Source organism: Acipenser ruthenus, chromosome 10 (genome assembly GCF_902713425.1).
Source record: "Acipenser ruthenus chromosome 10, fAciRut3.2 maternal haplotype, whole genome shotgun sequence".
NCBI classification, from domain to species: Eukaryota; Metazoa; Chordata; class Actinopteri; order Acipenseriformes; family Acipenseridae; genus Acipenser; species Acipenser ruthenus.
This window is the reverse complement of record NC_081198.1, coordinates 31,724,472-31,736,890: the sequence shown is the minus strand read 5'-3', so window position 1 is coordinate 31,736,890 and position 12,419 is coordinate 31,724,472. Positions and strand designations below refer to the sequence as shown.

General features: G+C 43.4%; 1 protein-coding gene across 6 annotated transcripts in view; it reads left to right on the top strand.

Annotated features, from left to right (window-relative positions):
- The window catches only part of LOC117406140 (disco-interacting protein 2 homolog A-like), a 133,244-nt gene that overhangs the window by 38,272 nt on the left and 82,553 nt on the right, over positions 1–12,419 (top strand). Inside the window, exon 1 of one of the 6 annotated variants that reach the window (XM_059032035.1) lies at positions 1,781–2,062. The exons of the other annotated variants lie outside the window; for them this stretch is intronic. The gene's annotated coding sequence lies outside the window, so the exon portion shown is untranslated. Of the gene's footprint in view, positions 1–1,780; positions 2,063–12,419 lie in introns of those variants that run through there. 6 annotated transcript variants of the gene reach the window in all.

Here is a 12,419-nt window from a genome sequence, read left to right as displayed (position 1 = left end):
ACTGGGGATAGTTCACCTCATCAGCGACCCCTGCTGGCCAGGCACCCACACAGGATTCTAGGAGGAGAACTCCCTGTCTGGCCCTCGCCTCCAGGGTTCATTGTCTTGGTGACGGCTGTACATGAGTTGCTTTGAGTTCAAAGAGGCATTTGCATTGACAGCGAGAATGAAAGGCCGGCCATTGATCCTCAGTCATTCTGACCAATAAGTGAGGTGACATCTGAATTGAGTATTTTGAATTGGGTTGGGGGAAAAATGTAATCGGAAACCGCATGGGTAAATATATAAGGTTTTCAACACAATCCGCAGCTCTGCATCCTCATTCCTGCTTCAGTCCTCACAGCATCGCGCACAGATGCAGGATGCAATGCACAGCACAATGTTGATGTCAGGCCGGCAGTGCTTTAGAAACGCAGCAGTAACCCGAGAGAGAGCACCTGACTGCCATCAAATCATATCATACAGAGCACTGCGCGCAGCCTGCAGCCAGCTTCCTTACCACCGAGCTGGGTCCTGCTGTCCTGAGATGCTGTGAGTGAGCACAGCCTGGAGCCAGCCTCCTTACCACTGAGCTGGGTCCTGCTGTCCTGAGAGACTGTGAGAGGAGAATTTCACTGCTTTCAAAATCACCCTGAAAGGTGAGCCAGTTCGATTCAAAGAGATCCCAGCCATTGTGTGCTGGCACGCTCTGGGCTTGTATAAGGTAATGCTAAATTACTAAATTCTAAAAGAAACTAGAGCAGAAAGATAAATTCATTGACAAACGTTTCGACTAGGAAGTATTTTTCATTCAGTCTTTCAGCATTAAAGACTTCCTAGTCAAAGTGTTTGTCACAGAATTGTACGTTTCTCTTAGTGTTTCTTATAGTTAAAGGGTAGTATTTTGATCCAGCTCCATTTACAACAGCTCATTAAAATTGTCCCGTTCACACTGGACCTGGTTATCATTTAGATCATTTTGTTGGAAGGTGCTGCCAAGCCCTGTGATTCCCAGCCTGCCTCTCCTCCAGGCTTCAGTAACTCACTAACATCAGTTGTTCATGTTAATAGAGGCAATTGGCTAGACAGCAGGACATTATTATTATTATTATTATTATTATTATTATTATTATTATTATTATTATTATTATTATTATTTATTTCTTAGCAGACGCCCTTATCCAGGGCGACTTACAATTGTTACAAGATATCACATTATATTTACATACAATTACATTATATTTTTGCACTATTTTTTACACTATTTTTTGGAGCAATCTAGGTAAAGTACCTTACTCAAGGGTACAGCAGTAATGTCCCCCACCTGGGATTGAACCCACGACCCTCCGGTCAAGAGACCAGAGCCCTAACCACTACTCCACACTGCTGCCCCTCCACATGGTCGCCCATTCGGAGTGCAGGACCCTTTCTGTTATTAAGAGCTGTGTGTTTGTGAGGGCCGATCCCTGGCTTCCTCCCAGCTCCCCCAGCCTGCCTGGGTTTGTGGTCACGCCTGAGAGTCCAGTGTTTGCCTTTGCAGCTGGCTGCAGTTCACACCGGCTTCCTCTGAACCTACAGAGCACTCTAACACTGGGAATCCTTCCCAAATCCCCCTGGAATCCTACCAGAATCCCCCTGGAATCCTACCAGAATCCCCCTGGAATCCCTGGGCTGCTGGTGTGAAACCCAGTGGTACCAGGATTTGGAGTTCAGGCTGGAGAAACAGCTATGTGACGCTGCTGGCAATCCCGGGTGTGTTATTTCTTGCTGTTGGTTTTGAAAGCTGAGCACTGTGTCTGTGTTGGAGATGGCACAGATTATTGCGTCAGGAATGCGCCTGGGCCCCTGGGAACAGCTAATCTGTTTAAAGCGATCGGCTGATTCACACCCAAGACTAATTTTCGGTAAATGAGGCTGCAAAAGTCTGAACTCTTTCACAGTCTCTCTTGCTAAGCAGTCAGATCAGAGGACTATTTGATATCGTTTAAGGGCTGGTGTGAAAATGGTAGAGGACTATTTTTAAAGACAGTACATTACCTTCATTTTGATCACATGCAGTAAAACGACGGATTTCAATGAAGCGGTGAGTCAAGTAGACAGTTAAGCTACTTTCAAAATATACATTTGACAAGAGCTTTGCTTCGTTTGACATGTCTGTGATTACTGAGCTTTAGCATGGAGACAATCGGGATATAAAGTCCTGCGGATCAAGTTTTTTTTGCAGTATCTTTCAGCACTGAAGACTTCTAATTGAAACGCTTGTCATTGAATTCATTATGTTTGTTTTAGTGTCCTTCTGACCATAACATTAAATGCAGTGGTTATGCAGTGCTGCATAAAGTAGCTTGTCCTGTGGTGGGCTATATCTTGGACTTGGCTTAGGCTGTGGCTTATCTAGCCGAGGTAGAGCGCTGAAATTTGGTACTGGTACATAATAATCCCCAGGGAACAAAATAAGCAATAAAACTAAAAAAAATCTATTCAAGAAACTTTCAGAACATGTAACAATAAAGTAAACATTAGACTTTAGTACTGCAGGAATTGATTATTTCGTTCAGTTCTCCACAGAAGTCAGGTGCTGACAAGTATTGGTGTAGATTGGGCTTGTAAGGCAAGGTGAATAAATCTCTCAAGTTCTGTTACAGACAGTAAACTCCTAGACTACAGAAGGGAAGCACTGTGAACCGCTCCTCTCTACAAACTGTAACTGTGAGGTTTGGGGGCGAGCCCAGATTTCTCAAGCATGATTGAAAATATACCTAATCTTAATTGAAATGATTCAGAACAGTTAAGCTGTCACTTTGGAAGGTGTTTGTTTTTGGCACGTACAGTACAGAGAAGGGGATTCATGTTTTGAGAGTTTGCTGAAAGCAGATTTACTACCTGCAGTTTCTGATTCTTGTATTAAGTTCTGTGAAGTGAATGGAAGAAACTGCTTGAATTTCAAAGTATGAAGTATAAACACTACAGCGATTGTTCTATAGTAAATAAGAACAGTACTTCGCCTGGGAGCAATGTGGTAAATCAGCCTGGCTGTTACAACTCATAGGAATGTTTCATTTGCAATGGACCGCTGATAAAAACAAGCTAGCTAGCTAATATTAACACACATTTTAAACACTGAAAACGTGTATTATTGATTTATAAACCCATTGGAAGTTCTGATGGTTGTGTTTCTGAGAAGCCTGTGACAGGTTTCGTTTCTTTGAAATGAGAGAGTCATGCGTTTGGGCATGACTGCAGAACATGCTGCCAATCCTGAAAAACCAGCTACATCTGTTATAGAGCTCTGAACCTGCAGGCTTTCAAGATCATCCAGAAAATGTAATCTGACTGGGGGGCCAGGTGGCGCAGACAGACAGATAGTCTAATTCACTAGCCTCTCATTCCTGCCTTTCACCTCTAGAGGTCAGGGTTGAGAATGCTCCAATCCCAAATGTAATATGGTCGGTGAGTGTGTGTGATGCCTGTCTGTGTCCTCTGGGACACCATTGTGAACGAGCTGGTATCAGATTGAAAATAAAAATGTAACGCACATCGCAAAAGGGTGTGGAAATACACAGCATGTCTGTCTGTGTCTGAGCGTGTGTGCGTGTGTGTGTGTGTGTCTGTGTAAGAGAGATTCAGACCCCGTTCTTGCACATATAGAGCTGGCTGTGTGCTCCAGTGTCTATGTCTCTCTCCAGTCCTCCCTGCTGGTGTAGGCTCAATGACAGGCTGCTTCCATCCCAGCACCTGAGACCTCCTGGCATTTCGAAGGCTGTTTCCTGATACAAACAGTGCAGTCTTAAAGTACATCAAGTCTTACATCCCATTGTTGGGAACTGCATGTTTCCTGCAAAGGAAATACATGTCGCCTCCTACTGTAGCTTCTCACCACTGTCGGAAGGAGAGAAAGCCTCTGTTTTTAGTGTGTCTGTCCACTGGAAATGCATCAAACCATGACTTATTATTTGGAAGTGAAAGTGTTGTATTACTAGTGGCACTTATTTGAAGGTGTAAAAGAACATGGTGTTTTTTAAAATGCAGGGATGAAAATAGACTCCCATTGCTTAGCAGTTTGATCCATTCCTGTTTTTACTGTGAGTTTAATCAGACACACCTGAGCTTGTTATCTATACACTGGGGCTAATGAAGCTCATAGTAAAATCAGGAATGTGGGAACGTGCTATGCAACATTATTATTATTATTATTATTATTATTATTATTATTATTATTATTATTTTTATTTATTTCTTAGACGCCCTTATCCAGGGCGACTTACAATTGTTTCACATTATTTTTTACATACAATTACCCATTTATATAGTTGGGTTTTTACTGGAGCAATCTAGGTAAAGTACCTTGCTCAAGGGTACAGCAGCAGTGTCCCCTACCTGGGATTGAACCCACGACCCTCCGGTCAAGAGTCCAGAGCCCTAACCACTACTCCACACTGCTGCCCGGAGTCTGCAATAGGAGTCTTATTTCCAACCCTAATAATGTTACAATTACTGTGAGTCCAAGGTTTTTTTTTTTTGGTTTTTTTTTTTAACCAGTTGATGCTAGTTATGCAGACATGCGTATGTAAATTATGGGAAACAAATGACACAGCCACATAATCGCATTAAACACATGTAGACTGTAGTGCACTGCAGCAGGCAGGCAAGGGGTGGAATCACCTCTTCATACAGCTTGAGAGAGCGTGTGTTTTACGCTAATTTGTTACTGTATAGACGAAGGATACTAAACTGTTTGAATTGTTTTTGGTGCCAGGTGTTTTAGGGTAAATTAAGATTGTTGTGGTACTGTAGATGGTAGCTTTAGTCACAGTGGTATGACATTGTATTTACATTATACTGTGATACTGCACTGAGAGAGTCCAGCTTTACTGTGCCTCTGACCTCAGACGTGCTCTCCTCCCACTGCAACAGAAACACTCTGCTCTCCTTGGCCGGCAGGAAGGAGAAAGGAAACAAAGAGCCCACTTCCTGGCGAGCCGGCCAAGTCTGCGAACAATGGAGAAGGAAGTGCCTGGCAGGTCTGAGCCCTTTGGGGTGCGAGGCAGAGAGAATAGAGAGAGCCTGCTGCACACAGAGAAAGAGACAGGAGGTTCCACTGCCTTCAGTGTTAGCAGGAATGTTTCATTTGCGGTAGAATGCGGATAAAACAAGCTAGCAAGCTAATAGTAACAAACAACCCTTTTAAATGTTTAACAGCAGTCCATGAGGACAGTCTTCGTGACTGTGATTCATAATAAGTTGCAGTAGTAGTATTTGGTGTTGTGTGTCTCTTATTCTAACAGGAACCACTTTGCACAGTTTCAGCAGACAGAACCCAAACTCCATGAGAAGACATCCCTTATGATAAGTGACACCAGACGCACCATGGGTTGACTTGTAGTATGGGCTGTGACCCTTTAGAAAAGGACTTCTATAGTTAAATAGTTTCAGTATGAGAGCAAGTCAGTGACGGGCATACCCAAGACCTGTATTGGTTAACTGGTTTGCTGTTGAGGTATTTTTTCTATAGAGCTGCAGCACTGCTATTTTGAGTGGAGCTGTTCTTCCTGTGTCTCGTCACAGCTCTGCAATGCTGGAGGAGTTTGAATGTGGCTCCTGATTCACAGAGTCCTCTAGGGGGAGGCGAGAAAACCCAAAGCCCAGGAGCCTCTGATCCAGATTTTATTTGACATTCCCTTCAAAAGTCAAGTCAACCCTGTATGTTGCAATCAACATGACATGTTGCGAAGATAGCTTGATGAAATGTTTCTTTCCAGTACCGCTGACTTAAGCGGGTGTGTCCCGCGGGCGCCGGAGGTTTGGATGTGGGGTTGGGGTGCTGTGTTGGTCTCTGCGCTCCCCTGGGGCTATGTCACCTCATCGTTGCCCTTCAGAAATTCTTCCTGGCTAGGTGTGCTACGAGGCTGGGCTTTGACCCCCATAGGGAAAAAAAAATGGAAAGATTAAGGATTTGTGTCCTCAACTTTCTAGTAGTACTGCATGCTGGTAGTGTCTGGTAACTTATCTGTGTGTTTTGTGTGTGTGGGTGGGTGCGTGGGTGAGTGGGGGCTGTAGCTTCACTCCCTCCCTGTCACTGTGTGTGTGTGCGTATGTGTGTGTCTGTGTCTGGGCAGTGCTGTGCTGTAGCCTCTCTCCCTCCCTGTCACTGTGGGTTGTGTATCAGTGTATCTGTGTGTGTGTGTGTGTGTCTGTGTCTGTGTCTGGGCAGTGCTGTGCTGTAGCCTCACTCCCTCCCTGTCACTGTGGGTTGTGTGTGTGTGTGTGTGTGTGTCTGGAGAGTGCTGTGCTGTAGCCTCACTTCTTCCCTGTCACTGTGGGTTCTTAGTTCCTCTCCTCTGACCTCCTGCCACTCACTCTATCCCGCAGACCGCTCTTCCTCCCTGCTCTTTGAGAAGCTCTGTTGATTTTCCCTGTGGCCGCATGGCTGCACAGTTACACAGTGTACATGACAGACTAGTCGAGTCAGTAAAGTGAAGAGCAATACCCCAGACTAGCTCTATTGAAACAGCTGCCTCCTCTGGTGCTGGGATCAGGGCAGCTTGTTACTGCCAATTAGCTTCCGGAAGACTTCAGCAATGCACTTACAAGAAGTTCAACCAGTAATTGAGGATTTTGTGCTTTTTCTTTCCTGTCCATAGTTACACCCACAACAGATTTGCATTCCACTCCACAGCTTGTAAAGCACAGGCCCAATGGAGCAGAAATCTGACATTTGGAGTTATTCAAACAAAAAAACAGATTAGGAGTAATGGAAACCTGCGAGTGTGTTGAAGTGACCCTTGGAGGAGGTATCCGGCTTTATCACAGAGCCACCTTGGATCCATCAGGCCGCCTGAACTGGTAGCAAATGGATATTTGCAATACAATTTTTATGATGGCTTACACATTAGAATCTTTAGCGCATATGTTATAGTGTTCTTCATTTTACCAGTATTACTGTTCACCATTGCAGTAGGTATCATATTGGCTCATGACAAGCTTGCTTTATTTATCTTTCTCTCTCACTTCTCTATCCTCACTCTCCTCCATCTCCTCTCTCCTCTCCTCTCTGCCCTCTGTCTCCTTTACCTCTGTCACTCTTTCCCCCTCCTCCCTCTCCTCTCTCCTCTCTGCCCTCTCTCTATCCTCACTCTTTCCCCCTCCACCCTCTCCTCTCATAAGAACATAAGAACATAAGAAAGTTTACAAACGAGAGGAGGCCATTCAGCCCATCTTGCTCGTTTGGTTGTTAGTAGCTTATTGATCCCAGAATCTCATCAAGCAGCTTCTTGAAGGATCCCAGGGTGTCGGCTTCAACAACATTACTGGGGAGTTGGTTCCAGATCCTCACAATTCTCTGTTTAAAAAAGTGCCTCCTATTTTCTGTTCTGAATGCCCCTTTATCTAAACTCCATTTGTGACCCCTGGTCCTTGTTTCTTTTTTCAGGTCAAAGAAGTCCCCTGGGTCGACATTGTCTATACCTTTTAGGATTTTGAATGTTTGAATCAGATCGCTGCGTAGTCTTCTTTGTTCAAGACTGAATAGATTCAATTCTTTTAGCCTGTCTGCATACGACATGCCTTTTAAACCTGGAATAATTCTGGTTGCTCTTCTTTGCACTCTTTCTAGAGCAGCAATATCCTTTTTGTAACGAGGTGACCAGAACTCAATATTCTAGGTGAGGTCTTACTAATATATTATAAAGTTTTAACATTACTTCCCTTGATTTAAATTCAACACTTCTCACAATATATCCGAGCATCTTGTTGGCCTTTTTTTATAGCTTCCCCACATTGTCTAGATGAAGACATTTCTGAGTCAACATAAACTCCTAGGTCTTTTTCATAGTTCCCTTCTTCAATTTCATTATCTCCCATATGATATTTGTAATGCACATTTTTATTTCCTGCAGTTGCCATGTGTCTGCCCAGTTCTGAATGCTGTCTAGATCATTTTGAATGACCTTTGCTGCTGCAACAGTGTTTGCCACTCCTCCTATTTTTGTGTCGTCTGCAAATTTAACGAGTTTGCTTACTATACCAGAATCTAAATCATTAATGTAGATTAGGAATAGCAGAGGACCTAATACTGATCCCTGTGGTACACCACTAGTTACTCCATTTTGAGGTTTCTCCTCTAATCAGTACTTTCTGTTTTCTACATGTTAACCACTCCTTAATCCATGTGCATGCATTTCCTTGAATCCCTACTGCGTTCAGTTTGAGAATTAATCTTTTATGCGGGACTTTGTCAAAAGCTTTCTGGAAATCTAAATAAACCATGTCGTATGCTTTGCAGTTATCCATTTTCAATGTTGCATCCTCAAAAAAGTCAAGTAGGTTAGTTAGACACGATCTCCCTTTCCTAAAACCATGCTGGCTATCTCCCAGGATATTGTTACCATATAGGTAATTTTCCATTTTGGATCTTATAGTTTCCATAAGTTTACATATAATAGAAGTCAGGCTTATTGGTCTGTAGTTACCTGGTTCGGTTTTGTCTCCCTTTTTGTGGATCGGTATTACGTTTGCTATTTTCCAGTCTGTCGGTACAACCCCTGTGTCAAGAGACTGTTGCATGATCTTGGTTAGCGGTTTGTAAATAACTTCTTTCATTTCTTTGAGTACTATTGGGAGGATCTCACCTGGCCCAGGGGATTTGTTTATTTTAAGAGCTCCTAGTCCCTTTAACACTTCTGCCTCTGTTATGCTAAAGTTATTTAAAACTGGATAGGAACAGGTCGTCATGTGGGGCATGTTGTCATGTCCTCCTTTGTTAAAACCTGTGAAAAGTAATCATTTAATATATTTGCTATTTTTGTCTCTTAGACATTTAACCTCCTCTTTGAATGTTCTCTTGCTGTTATAATATTGGAAAAACATTTTAGAATTGGTTTTAGCCCCCTTAGCAATATTGATTTCTCTCTCTCTTGGCCTTTCTAACTTCCTTTTTGACTTGTGTTTGCAGTTCCAAGTACTCTTTCTGTGTGCTTTGTTTTTGGTCCCTTTTAAACGCTCTGTAAAGTGCCTTTTTTTGCTGAATTTTTTTTTTTTTAATTGATCTATAAACCATTTTGGCCATTTTGTTTTAGATTTAGATTTGTCTACTTTTGGGATGTAATTGTTTTGCGCCTCTAGTACTACATTTTTAAAAAATAGCCATCCTTTTTCTGTGGATGTTTTCCCTATTTTACTCCAATCTACTTCTGTTAGTCTCTGTTTCATACCTTCATAGTTTGCTTTTCTAAAATTGTAAACCTTAGCCTTAGTCATTACTTTTGGGGTTTTAAAAAATACTTCAAATGAGACCATGTTGTGGTCTGAGTTTGCCAATGGCTCTCTGACCTCTGTTTTAGTTATTCTGTCTTCGTTATTTGAAAAGACTAAATCAAGGCATGCCTCCCCTCTAGTCGGTGCCTTGACAAATTGCGTTAGGAAGCAGTCATTTGTCATTTCCACCATTTCAATTTTCGTCCGTCTTCTGTCCTGTCTGTCATTCCTATATAGTGTGTACCCACTAATATTATATTCATCTCCATCACTCTCAGACAACCAAGTTTCTGTAACACCTATCACATCGTAGTTATTGTTAGTGCAGTAGCTTCAAGTTCTAACATTTTGTTTCTGAGACTTCTAGCATTAAGATAAATTCATTTAATAGTTGTCTTACCTGAGTTGTTGCCCTTGTTTTGATGTGGTCTCCCTTCTGTTTTTTTTTGTTTTCTCCCCCCTTCCTTTCTAGTTTAAATGCTTCTGGACCTCCTCGAGGATCCTTTCTCCTAGCAGATTGGTTCTCTTTCTGTTTAAGTGCAGTCCGTCCCACCTGTATAGATAGTCCTTGTTGTAGAATGTGCTCCAATGTTCAAGAAAGGTGAAGCCTTCCTGTGTGCACCTCAATTTCAGCCATGCATTTTGATTTTGTATTTCCAGCTGTCCATATGGTCCTTTGCAAGGTGCCGGCAGTATCCCAGAAAATACCACAGTTTTGGTCTTGTCTTTTTAATTTTCTTCCTAGCTCTCTGAATTTGTTTTGCAGGGTTCTTGGTTTGTCTCTTCCAATGTTGTTTGTACTGATGTGGATGACTACTACCGGGTCGTCTCCTGTTCATTCTCCTCTCTGCCCTCTCCTCTATCCTCACGCTTTCCCCTCCTCCCTCTCCTCTCCTCTCTCTCCTCTATCCTCACTCTTTCCCCTCCTCCCTCTCCTCCCCTCTCTCTTCTCCTCTGTGCCCTCTCCTCTATCCTCACTCTTTCCTCTCCTTTCTCCTTTATCCTCACTATTTCTCCATCCTCTCTCCTCTCCTTTCTGCCCTCTCCTCTATCCTCACTCTTTCCCTCTCCTCTCTCCCCTCTCCTCACTTTCCCCTCCTCCCTCTCCTCACTTTCCCCTCCTCCCTCTCCTCTCTCCTCTCCAATCTGGCCTCTCTCTTCTATCCTCACTCTTCCCCCTCTCCTCTCCTCTATCCTCACTCTTTCTCCTCTCCTCTGTCCTCACTCTTTCCCCTGTCCTCTCCTCTGCCCTCACTCTTTCCCCTCTCCTCTCTCCACTCCTCTCTGTCCTCTCTCTATCCTCACTCTTTACCCCTCCTCTCCTCTCTCCTATCCTCACTCTTTTCCTCTCCTGTTCCCTCTCTCCTCTATCCTCACTTTCCCCCTCCTCCCTCTCCTCTCCTCTCTGCCCTCTCTCTCTCTCTCTCTCTCTCTCTCTCTCTCTCTCTCTCTCTCTCTCTCTCTCTCTCTCTCTCTCTCCCCCTCTCCCCTCTGCCTCGGGACTGTTGTTTCTCCTCACTGATATCACTATGTAACACAATTTTTGTTCCTGGGTAGTAAGTGTTATTTCCTAATTGCTTATGCCTCAAAAGTATAGAAAATGGCTATTCCCCACAAACTTTGCTTTTGTGACCAGGACAGTGATATTTTGAAATTTACCTATTTCCAATGAGAAAACGGACAAATTTGTGTCTCTTCGTTCACAAAGTCAGAAAAAAACAACATATGAATCCAAATTAACATGTATTTATACTAAAGTAATACAAAAATGACTACAAAAGATTTAGAAGTGAGTAGTTTTTTGAGATTTACGATTATACTGTAAATCACTTTCACGAATCAGTCCCCAAATGTAGTCTCCCATCATGTTCTCGTTATACTGTCCTTGGTGGAAGCGCTCGCCTTGCTCCTCCGAGTACACTCCCACGTTCTCCTTGAATTTATCAAGATGAGCATCAAGGATATGGACTTTGAGGGACATCCTACAGCCCATTGTGCCGTAGTTCTTCACCAGAGTCTCAACCAGCTCCACATAGTTTTCGGCCTTGTGATTGCCCAGGAAGCCCCGAACCACTGCGACAAAGCTGTTCCAAGCCGCTTTCTCCTTACTAGTGAGCTTCTTGGGGAATTCATTGCACTCCAGAATCTTCTTTATCTGTGGTCCGACGAAGACACCAGCTTTGACCTTTGCCTCAGACTTCTTAGGGAAGAAGTCTTGAAGGTACTTGAAGGCTGCCGACTCCTTATCTAGAGCTCTGACAAATTGTTTCATAAGGCCCAATTTGATGTGCAGTGGTGGCATCAGCACCTTCCGGGGGTCCACCAGTGGTTCCCACTTGACGCTGTTCCTCCCCACAGAGAACTCGGTCCTCTGTGGCCAGTCCCGCCTGTGGTAGTGCGCCTTGGTGTCCCTGCTGTCCTAAAGGCAAAGATAGCAGGGAAACTTGGTAAAACCGCCTTGGAGACCCATCAGGAATGCCACCATTTTGAAGTCTCCTATGACCTTGATGCCATCTCAGAAAAATGCAGATATGTATCCACTTAGGCAGCTGGAACTAAACTGAACTGGTGGGCTTAAGGCCCCTGTATTTATACTACTATTTATATTACTGGAAAGTTCTAGAAAGTTCTAGAAGTTACTCCAAGTTTACTCAGCACTGAATCTATCTGGAATGTTCTGGAAAATAGGTAAATTTCAAAATATCACAAAAGGTCACAAAAGCAAAGTTTGTGGGGAATAATAGCCATTTTCTATACTTTTGAGGCATAAACAATTAGGAAATAACACTTTCTACCCAGGAACCAAAAAAAAAAAAAAAAATTGTTACACGGTGTATTCAGCACACACTGCAAAGGCACAGATTTTCATTCAGGTGGATTTGTGAATGGACTGCAGGGGAGGTGAGGACAAGGGGAGGTGAGGGGAGAGGAGGGATGCTGCTACTGCACAGGCATTGTGAGGTTCTACTGCCCCCTGCAGGTGGCCTGCTGTGTTAAGCCTGCAGTGTCACACTGTCTTTCCACCAGTCCTACAGCTTCACACCAAAACAGTTAATTAATCTGGAGTTTAGCCACTTCTGCCTCACTGTGTATTGAAATATAAAGAAAGAGAAGTGCAGTGAAGGAAGAAAGACGTGGCGGGTTCTATCTCCCTAGAGCTTTTTTGAAATCTGTTTGCCTCTAGGTTC